This window comes from Tamandua tetradactyla, chromosome 1, assembly GCF_023851605.1.
Source record: "Tamandua tetradactyla isolate mTamTet1 chromosome 1, mTamTet1.pri, whole genome shotgun sequence".
NCBI classification, from domain to species: Eukaryota; Metazoa; Chordata; class Mammalia; order Pilosa; family Myrmecophagidae; genus Tamandua; species Tamandua tetradactyla.
The window spans coordinates 220940024-220949842 of record NC_135327.1 but is presented as its reverse complement, the minus strand read 5'-3'; the positions used below and the strand labels follow the sequence as shown (position 1 = coordinate 220949842).

Below are 9819 nucleotides of genomic sequence, written 5' to 3'. Positions count from 1 at the left end.
GGAAAAGAAAGCAAGTATATATGAATGGGTTGGAAGATTAGAAGCCAAACTTGCTGGTGGCTTGGCACAGCGGGGTTTCTAGGAACTTCTGCTTTTCACTTAAGTACTGAATTTTGCAATGTTTAATTTTGGAATAATTTATATGACTTTTGTAATTAGAAAACCAATAAGACTGTAAAAGTTACAGGAAATAATTTAAACTCGTAACAGTTTTATAAAGCCTTGGCTGTTTTATTCTAAGTGATTTAAAAGTAAAGACAAACCCACTATACATTTAATAGAGTATCTTAGGAATCATTACATGTGACATTTGACATATAGGATGATAGTGGAATAAAACTCAAACCTATTTTGAGTTTTACAGTTGTTTTTGCAAATAGCCCAGATTCCCAGATTTTAAAAATCCGATTCAATTCCAGCCCTTTCTTAATGACTTCTGATCTTTCAGAAATGTTAATAAGGTACTTAGGGTCTCATGAAAATGGGGTTAGGAAGCCAGAGCAATGATTATGTGGCCCGGAATCCAGAGGTGAAAGAGAAGGTAGAGAGTGTGTCTGTGTGTGCGCACGTGTGCGTGCATGCCTGTGCAAGATCACATATGGTGTGGGGACGAAGACAAAGAAGAGGAGTTAGAAGAGATAATGTTTGTGCGCACAGTTAACGTGCGTAATATTTGGCACCTTTTTCCCCACCTCTCCCTTTGAATCTTTGCCTTCACACTGCTCCAACCTGGCAATTTAGCGTTTGAAGGTCTTTGTGATCTTAAACATGTTTTCTCTCTTTTTAAAAAAAATCTTTTTTGTTGAAACCTAACTCAGTGGTAGCCACCTTACTAAAATGATTGCTTCACAGATTCAATATGCTTTATTATGTCTTATGACATTTTTGTTTTCTGGGGGCACTAGTGAGCGGGTGCATATGCTGGGAATCGAACCTAGGCCTCCACCGTCTTAGGAGGTTTGGAGGCATTTTGGCTCTGGCAGAGCTGCTCAGTGGTACAGGAGCAGCAGTCTGTGGGAACTTACTGTCCCAGAGCTTCAACTGGAACTGTTGAGTTTCTTTATTTAATTATTAAGACTGAAAAGGGAAATGGCAAACCTATTGCTCATAATACAATACATAGTTCTGCCATGTAGAAAAAAAAAGGAGCTGTAGAGAGGATTAAAAATCCATGGATCAGTAGTTAGCAACGTGCTCCAGTCCTGGGCTGTTTATGTCTTGGCTATTTACCTCTTGTTTAAAGAAAGCACTTTGTTATATATTAATCATAACATTAGACCTAAAAGTTGTCAGTTGAAGAAATATTTATACTGAACTGCCAACAATTTGAGGGACCAATTACATCTTAAGTATGGAATGTCAGTGAATACCACTTAGAAGTTGGGCTTTTTTAAGGAGTAACAATGTCTAAGAAGACCTTTTGAATGCTGTTTGCAATCTTGTATTAGACTTTGTCAGCAGAAGGATGATCTCGGGCTTACTGGAAGCAGATTAAGATTCTCTGTAGCAGAGAAAATACGTGTGCTAATATGTAGGGCCTTATATAATTTACTGAATATTCTTTCCTTCAGTGTTTTCTCTGATTGTCACTGAGTCTTCTGAATATGTAATATATTTTCAAAAATACATTTTCCTAATGCTACTTAGTCAGCTTTTTCTTTCTTAAAAGGTTCTTTTCTGATGATGAAATAATACTGGGGTAAATCATATGGAATTGCCAGTATTTGACCATTTTGACCAGCGAAATGGCAACTTCATATCGTTTGAACTAATACATTTCATGGTAGAACTACCATAAAATATAGTCGAGTAACAAGGAAATGGAAGACTTAGTTCCGCACCTCTGTTTTGGTATGTGCCCTTTGGTGTTCTCCCCTCTGTGTGCATATGTATATAAATGAAGTTGAAATCCTACTGACTCTCAGGTTTGGGTCCTGTCTTTATTATTTAACACAGTATCGTGAGCATTTCCATGCACCGCCAGGTATTTGGAAACATGGTTTTGTACATGTATATCCCTATTATAGTCCACCATCTGGAGGCACTAGAATTTTTAACCATCACTTCAGTGGTCATTATCATAAATAAAACTTGGATGAGTATCCTTGTATAAAACTTTGTGTGCATCTCTGATTATTTCATTAGGGTAGATCCAAGAAGTAGGATTACTAGTTCATAGTTTCCTAATTTTGTAAAGTTTATTATGTACCATTTCATCACTTTTAAGAAAGGCAATGTCCATTTGCACACAAATTCCCGCTCGCATCCATACACCCCCAGATTGGAGGGAAGGTCCCTAGAGCTCACCCTGCCTACACACGCAGCACGCATTGTTCTCTAAAAACTCCCAGAATTCATACATGGATAGTGGTACATTGGTTATTTGGCTTTTTTTTTTTTTTATTACAAGTAAGGGTGAACATATTTTTCATATTTTTAATTGGGTATGTGTTTCCTTCCCTTATCTTAACTTCCTGTTTTAGGCAAATTTTAAAAAGGAAGAAAGTTCTTGTTGATTTAACGAACCTATTTTTTTATTTCACTATCTTAGGGAGCTTATAATTATAAGTAACAGAATAAAAACATTTTTTAAGGGGAAGAAAAAATGGTACCTGTTAAATCACATTCATTTGTTAATCTCAGGCCCTAATGAGAAGAGCATCCGTAATTAAAGCAATACCACCTCCACGATGATATCTCAAGGGCAGGGTGTTGGCCGGGTCTTACCTGTTTATATTCGCCAGCACAGAGCTCCGTGCCTGCTGGCCTGTTCCGTACAAAGCAAGTGTCTTGATCAATTTAAGTTGGAATAACTTGGGATGGAGGATTGCTAGCTGTGGCACTTCCCTGGCCTGACTCCCCTGCCCTGCAAACCTCTACCCCCTTCACAAACCGCCCCCCATGCCATCTTCTTCTTTAGTGTGTGGCCATGCGGCTCTCTCTTGGTCATCCTGGGCAGCTTGCTGATGAGGCCAAAGTCAGAGGTTCTGTCTGCTGTGACCTACTTATCTTTGTTCCCTGCCATGGCCACAGGCTGTGCTGTCTGCGGTGGCCAGCTGATTTGGAAGTGCCTGTTGTGCTCCCAGGGGAGAACAGGCTGGAGATTTCTAGATGGAGGAGGACCCTAGAGAACCAGGTTCATCCTTCTCATTTTACTCTTTCTGGAGAAGACTGAAGTCCAGAGAGGCTCTCTCCTTTCCTCTGGTTCAATTCCACATATATGTACTGAACAACATGGAGAAATACAAATTCACCCCTAAATGGGGTGAATGGGGGGCCGGGCGGGGGCGGGGGGCAACTTCATGCTTAAATGCTAATGGACCATTAACAGCTGCTCCCTAAATGATTCAGCCCTCCCATCTGAATAAAAGTGACAGGGCTAACATCCAAAGGTCTTAGAAACCAGAGACAGGGTAAGAGTACTTAATGACATCCCTCAGGTTCTTTGGAAGGGACAAATAATCTTTAATGAAAACCCATTTGACAGTGATTTTGGAAAAAAAAAGTGCCTTGGGTTAGTTCAATCAAAAGCAAATCACCTATCCTCTTTCAAACCATACTTATTTCAGATTTCTGTCTTTCTGTTAGCAAAGTGACCATTCCTGCCACCAAGGCTAAAATCCATTGTCATTCTTTCCTTAAAAATTACTCTTATTTTCCTCTTTCCTGCATCTCCTCTGCCCCTGCCCTCCTCGTACTGCTTGTCCTCCCTCTTGCCCTTGCCCAAGTCACCTTAGTCCTCATCTTGAAGCTGTCACACCCTGGTCCAGACCTTTTTTGTGGTTTCCCACAGTCTACTCAGATAAAATCCAAATTCTGTTAATGTTGCAGGTAAGAGGGGCTACTTCCATACAGATACTATTATTTTACTTTAGAATGCATTTTTTTTCCTGACTGTTGTTCATTCCCCTACCATAGATCATAGACACAGTCTGTTTGGATTTCAGTTTCACACAACAAATTTTTGTGGCCGCTCCGTGATACTGATGGGAAGTCTGAGAGCCAGCCCAATCACTGAGTTCTGCTGCGGGTCACAAAACAGTGGCATGGGATATTTGGGAACAAATCATATCGCTGAGCATTTAAAAATGAAAACTAGTGCTGCAATCAAAATGTTACAGTCCGTGAGGCATCCCCCTTTGTGTGTGCATGCACACACGTGCACATGTAGGCCAAGAGTCATCTAGAAGAGCCCTCCTGATCCCACAGAAAAAAGGAGATTTTTTTCCTTTTTAAACATTCAGTTTAAAAAAAAAATTTAATGCCACCGGCTTTCTGTCTTTTCTTGTTTATATTTATGTATTATTTGGTAAATTAGGAAATTGTCGTTGCACTTAAGGAAGGAAATGTAGATGGGTAGGCCTAAAACAGTAGCATGGGCATTGATGCTGGACAGATCTGTTTTGCCACTGACAAGCCATATAATCCTGGACTCAGCCTTAGTCTCCTCATCTGTAAAATGGGGACAGTCATAACTATTTCAGGAATTTTGCTGGGACTATAAAATGGAAAAGAGTATGCCAAGCGATTAGTATAGTGTCTGGCCCATTCCAGATGTCTGCCGTGGTGGTTCATGTGTTTTCATAGGGCAGGCTCTTGCGGTTTACATCGATTGTTTATTGGGAGATATTCTCGGAGAACAGAGACTCATGCCTCTACTGGAGAGGTGTTTTGAGCACTTCATAACCTAGTCAGGAGCATCTTCAAGGGGGCAAAAAAGGTAACGGTGGAATATAAACCTGGTCTTACCATGAATCAGTCAAGGAAACAGAAACCCTGGCCTGGAAAAATGTGGCTTTTCAGCTTTGTTATTCTCCTGCCCTCCTTCAAGCCACTTATATTAGAGACTGCATCTACTAGTCCTTGTTCCAGGTACCATTGCTTCCAGCTTCTGAAGATAGTGGTTTCCTCTCTGCACATCTGTGGGCCTTCACTTAGCAACTCCAGGACACAACTCCGGGTTCTGGCTTGCTTAGCATCTCAAGGAAAGGCATATGGTGATGTCTCCTGGGCTCTGTCCATGTCTAGGCATCTGCTCTCTCTGTTGGCAATCCAAGCATCTACAAATATCCATGTCTCTGCCAGCTCTGAAGCAACTGTTCTTCAAGCATTTGCATCTGTGTCAACTCTGAACTCTCTCCAAAATGTTTCCTCTTTTAAAGGACTCCAGTAAGCTAATCGGAACCCCACATTGAATGGATGGAGTCCCATCTCCATGTAATCAATAGGTCACGCCCACAATTGGGCAGGCCACATCTCCATGAAGATAATCTAATCAAACATATCCACCCTACAATATTGAATCAGGGCTAAAAGAGATGGCTATCCCACAAGATTGAATCAGGATTAAAACACAGCTTTTCTTGGGTATCAAAATCTTTCCTTTATGAAAGGATGATTTTTAGAAATCCTGTTTTTCTTCCTCCAATATACTGTCTTACAAAGTTTGTCTTCATCAGAAGGCTTTTGTTGCTCAACTGAACTCAAGTCGTGTTAAGCCAAAATAGGGAGATCATGGCTGTGGGTCAGGTGAGGAGTTTTCTGAATTGGTTGTTCGTGTAGTCCTGATTTCTCTAGTTAAACAACAGCGCCACACACACAGACCGACACTTACAGGTGACCAGAGGTGGGTGGGGGTGGGACGTGGGAAGTTAATGCTTACTGGGGACAACGTTTCTCTTTGGGACAATGAAAAGGTTAGTAATGGATGGTGGTGCTGGTGACCCAACACTGGGAATGCAATGAACTGTATACTTGGAAATGGCTAAAATGGGGGAAATCCTGTTGTAAATACATTACTATGACAAAAATTAAAAAATAAAAAACAGCAATGCCACAAAGACTAATGGCAATCACCATCATAACATCCCAGCAACTCCCACAGGCCACTTACTTCATGTAGATTGTTGCATACATCTTTGGAATAAGTAGTAGAGCCGCCCACTTTATAGATGAGAAAACTGAGGCTCAGAAGTAACTTGATAAAGGTGACCCTTCCAAGGAGAAGCAGACGTCTGGGTCTTTCTGTTTTCAAAGCCCATGTTATTTTTACTGCCTCCATCACCTCTCTCTATGCTATGCAGAACTTCCCCCTAAAAGGAGAAGAGGCAGTTTTGCATCTGCTGCCCAGAGAAATGGATCCATCAGGAGATGTCCCTTCCTTTTTAATAGGCTGTCCGTTTTTCTTGTAGCAGTGAAGTTTTTAAACTGCTTTTTGTACATTTTCACTTTGAAATGGTGAACTTACTCGAGGAATATGTGGGTCAGAGAATAGTAGGAAAATTTGAAGAGAAAAATAGTGAAATCAAAAGAAAAAAAAGTTGCCTTCTGGCTTTCTCAAACCAAAGAGAGAATCAAAGTGGCAGCATCGAAGATCCGCTTCATTTTGAGGGACCTGATGTTCCCCCTTCTGTTTTAGCGATGCTGGGTTTGTCTGTCCATCAGTAACAAGTGTCTGGAGACCCTTGGATGTGAGCCCCTGGTAGTTGTAAGCAGAGTAAGGTAAGAAGCAGAAGATGCTGCTTTCCCTTAAGGGGACTTAGTTCTTTTTTATCCTATACTCTCAGGTCAGGACTGGGAGAGTACTTTCAGTTTGTAGCTATGAATTTTCCTGGAATGTACATTTTGATATGATAAAGTGGCTGCTTTTGCTGTTGAGACCAAGGCAGGAATTTTTAGATCAAGGAGTTTCTCAGCTTGATAGAGTCTTTGAACTTGAAAACACATCCCAGGCCAACGTGCCCAGCATCCTGACAGCACAGGAGCAGCCTCCACATCAGATGGTATATCCCATCCGTGGGTCATGACATTAATTTAATGGGTGATGACCTGCATTTTTTAAAAAGGTGAAACAGAACAGAAAATATTATAGTGCCCTTTAAGACTTTCGGTTGATGTGTATGCATACACCCACAGTGGGTTGCTGTAAAACCAGATAAAGTTTAAAAGTCACAGTTACCTACCTTACCTGCTTAAGGACCTCCCAATAGGGAGCCCCCCACATTCAGAATCTGAGCTGTTAAAAGTGTCGGATCTTAAGTTGACCTTAAATGCATGAATGCAAAAGAAGATACTGCCCTTTATCAAAAGCAGGATCATTTGTCTCTAGTAGCTGTGTCCTTGCCCAGCCAATACCTGCAGTTGCTTCCTCACCTGAGATTATACCCAGGCATCTGCTCCACCTTGGCCAGTCTCCTGGATGTTCTGCCTGAGACAAGGGAACAGTAAAAATTCAAAGTGATGAAGGGGAAAAAATTTGTTTAATGAACTGGTGGCAAAATCTCACTTACGGGGTGATCTTCAGGAGGACGGACTGGTAGCCATCATCCCAAAGCCTCTGACCCTATGAGCCCGGGTGAGAGTCCCTTCTATGCCATCCCGTCTCATCGCTGTCACAGTGCTGTGATGTTGGAGACGTGGCCCCCATCTCTGATACACGCATAAGTTATGTGTTAATCACCTATTTTCCAGCTGTCTCCTCAACTGGACAATAGACTACTCCTTGCAAGGAATTGGTCATGTTCACTAGCGAACCTCAATGCCTGGCACGTTGTAAGTACTCAGGAAATGTGTTTTAACATTTTGGACTATATAAAATAGTATGTACTGTTTTAAGTGGCATGGATGGAGGTTGAAGTGCAAACCTCCTACGTTTGCAAAACGTAGGTGATATAAAGCCAGCCAGCCAGCGTGAATTTAGAAATCGAGAGTAACATACCTGAGGACACAAAAGGAATTCAGAGGTGGCCCATGCTGCACGTTGTAATGAATAACTAATGTGAAATCTTTCTACAAGGCAAGTTACCCTTCAAAGACAAACTTGAACCATTACAGCATAACATATCTATCTCTTCTGTCTGCAAGGTGATTTGCCCTTTTACACATGCTTTTTTTTGGGCCCTCAGAGCAGGCCTGTGAGACCAGAAGATAGTGGCAGCTCCATTTTGCAACTCAGGAGACTGAGGTTTGTCAAGACGGGTGACTTGTCCCAGGGACGAAAGCTAAGCCTGGGTATCTGCATTAGCCTGGGATTCAAACCCGGGACCACAACTGATACCATGCTGTTTTAACTGTACAGAGAACCTTTCCAGGTTGCGAAATCTAGTGTTGTAAACACATCAGTGATAACTTACATCTGTGTCAAATTTCAGAGCACACTTTGCTCTTACAACAGTGCTTGGAGTTGGTTAAAGTGGGAATTATGATTGGTTAGTGCTTTTTTTTTGTTTATCTTTTTTTTTCAATAGAGGAAGTATATAGGGTTACCAAAATATCTGCAGAAAATACAGAGTCCCTATCCTTATACCCTCTCTCACAGATAGAGTTTTCCCTATTAACATTTTACATTAGTGTGGTATCCTTGTTACAACTGACAGAAGAATATTTACTATATTAGTTGTACAATTAACTATAGGTCATAGTTTACATTAGGGTTCACTGCTTGTGTTATACAGTCGGGTGTTTTGCTTTTTAAATTTTGATTCTGCTAACATATATACAACCTAAAATTTTCCCCTTTTTACCATGTTCAAAACTAAAATTCAGTTGTATTAATTATGTTCACAATGTGCTGCCATCACCACGATCCATTACCAAAACTTGTTCATCTCCCTAAACAGAAACTTTGTACCATTTAAGCATTAACTCCCACTGCACATTCCCGCCCCAGCCCTGGTAACCTGCATTCCAGTTTCTGACTCTGACTTTGCTTATTCTACTGATTTGATACTACTGAGATCATACAGTATTTGTCCTGTTGTCCCTTGCTTATTTGATGGGGTGAGAATTATGTGCTATTGACTTAGAACGCAGGTATCTTGGGATGGGAAAGAAACTTTAAAAGGGCCACCCTTTTAATCAGGCAACTCATCAGGTGCCTGAGGCTCCACCCCAGCCTGGCAGCAGTTCCTCCCAGGAAGTGCTGTAACCACGTGCTCCCTCTCCTGGCAGCGTGTTCCATCTTAACTAGTTAAGGATGCTAATGAAAGCAAGCTGAACATGGTAAAGATTAGAAAAAGAGTTTGGCTGTCCAGAAAGTTGAATAAGGGGAGGTGGTTAAAGTTTCACATGGGAGTGGAAATGAGGCGGAAGCCCATCTCTGTGTTAGGTGAGAAGCTGAAGCATCTAGCTCAGAGGAAGGGACCCTTCTCTGCCCCTGCGGTGGAGGCTGGGAAACAATCATCTGGGTGGTCCGCCAGGGCTTGTGGTTTACCCCCCACCTCCTTTCTCTCTCTCCTGCCCAGCTCTCTGCACTGAATGCTGAAGGCAACCCGTCCATTTTTGCCTCCTACAAGCTGCCAGCCTCTGAGAGATGAAAACATGTTAGGAGCTCCCAGCAACCGAAACACTTTGGGTCTTGGTGTGATGGTTTTAACGGGCTTGAACCTTTTTTGAGAGGTGCTTACGGTTCTCCTAGGTTGTTTTGCTACCTGATAGTTTGCTCAATGTAATTTCCATGCAAACTTAGCCATAATGGGCCAACTTAACTAACCTTCATTGGAGAAAGACCCCAGTGCCACATGTTTTGTGAGGGTCATTTCTTCAGCAGCAACCATGGAGGCAGCACCAGCCGGCTGCCTGATGGACACTGGCCTGTGCCTCGGGAACTCGGACGGCCCGATTTGAGTGCAGTGTAATATTGCTTTTCTTTTAGAGAGCCTGAAGTACTGTGAGAGAGAGCCTGAGTGTTCTAAGACCTAACCTCTGACCTCAGTTATGGTGTGGACTGGATGTGTGACCCTGAGCCAGTGAGCTGGGCGATCCAGTCTGGGCTACCAGAATTTCGGTGCTGAGCCATTTCTTTACTTTGGGTATGATTGT

At 42.0% G+C, this 9819-nt stretch overlaps 1 protein-coding gene across 2 annotated transcripts in view; it reads left to right on the top strand.

The window, feature by feature from the left end:
• Positions 1 to 9819, top strand: part of JCAD (junctional cadherin 5 associated) — a 47378-nt gene that overhangs the window by 3028 nt on the left and 34531 nt on the right. The gene's annotated exons all lie outside the window — the stretch shown is intronic.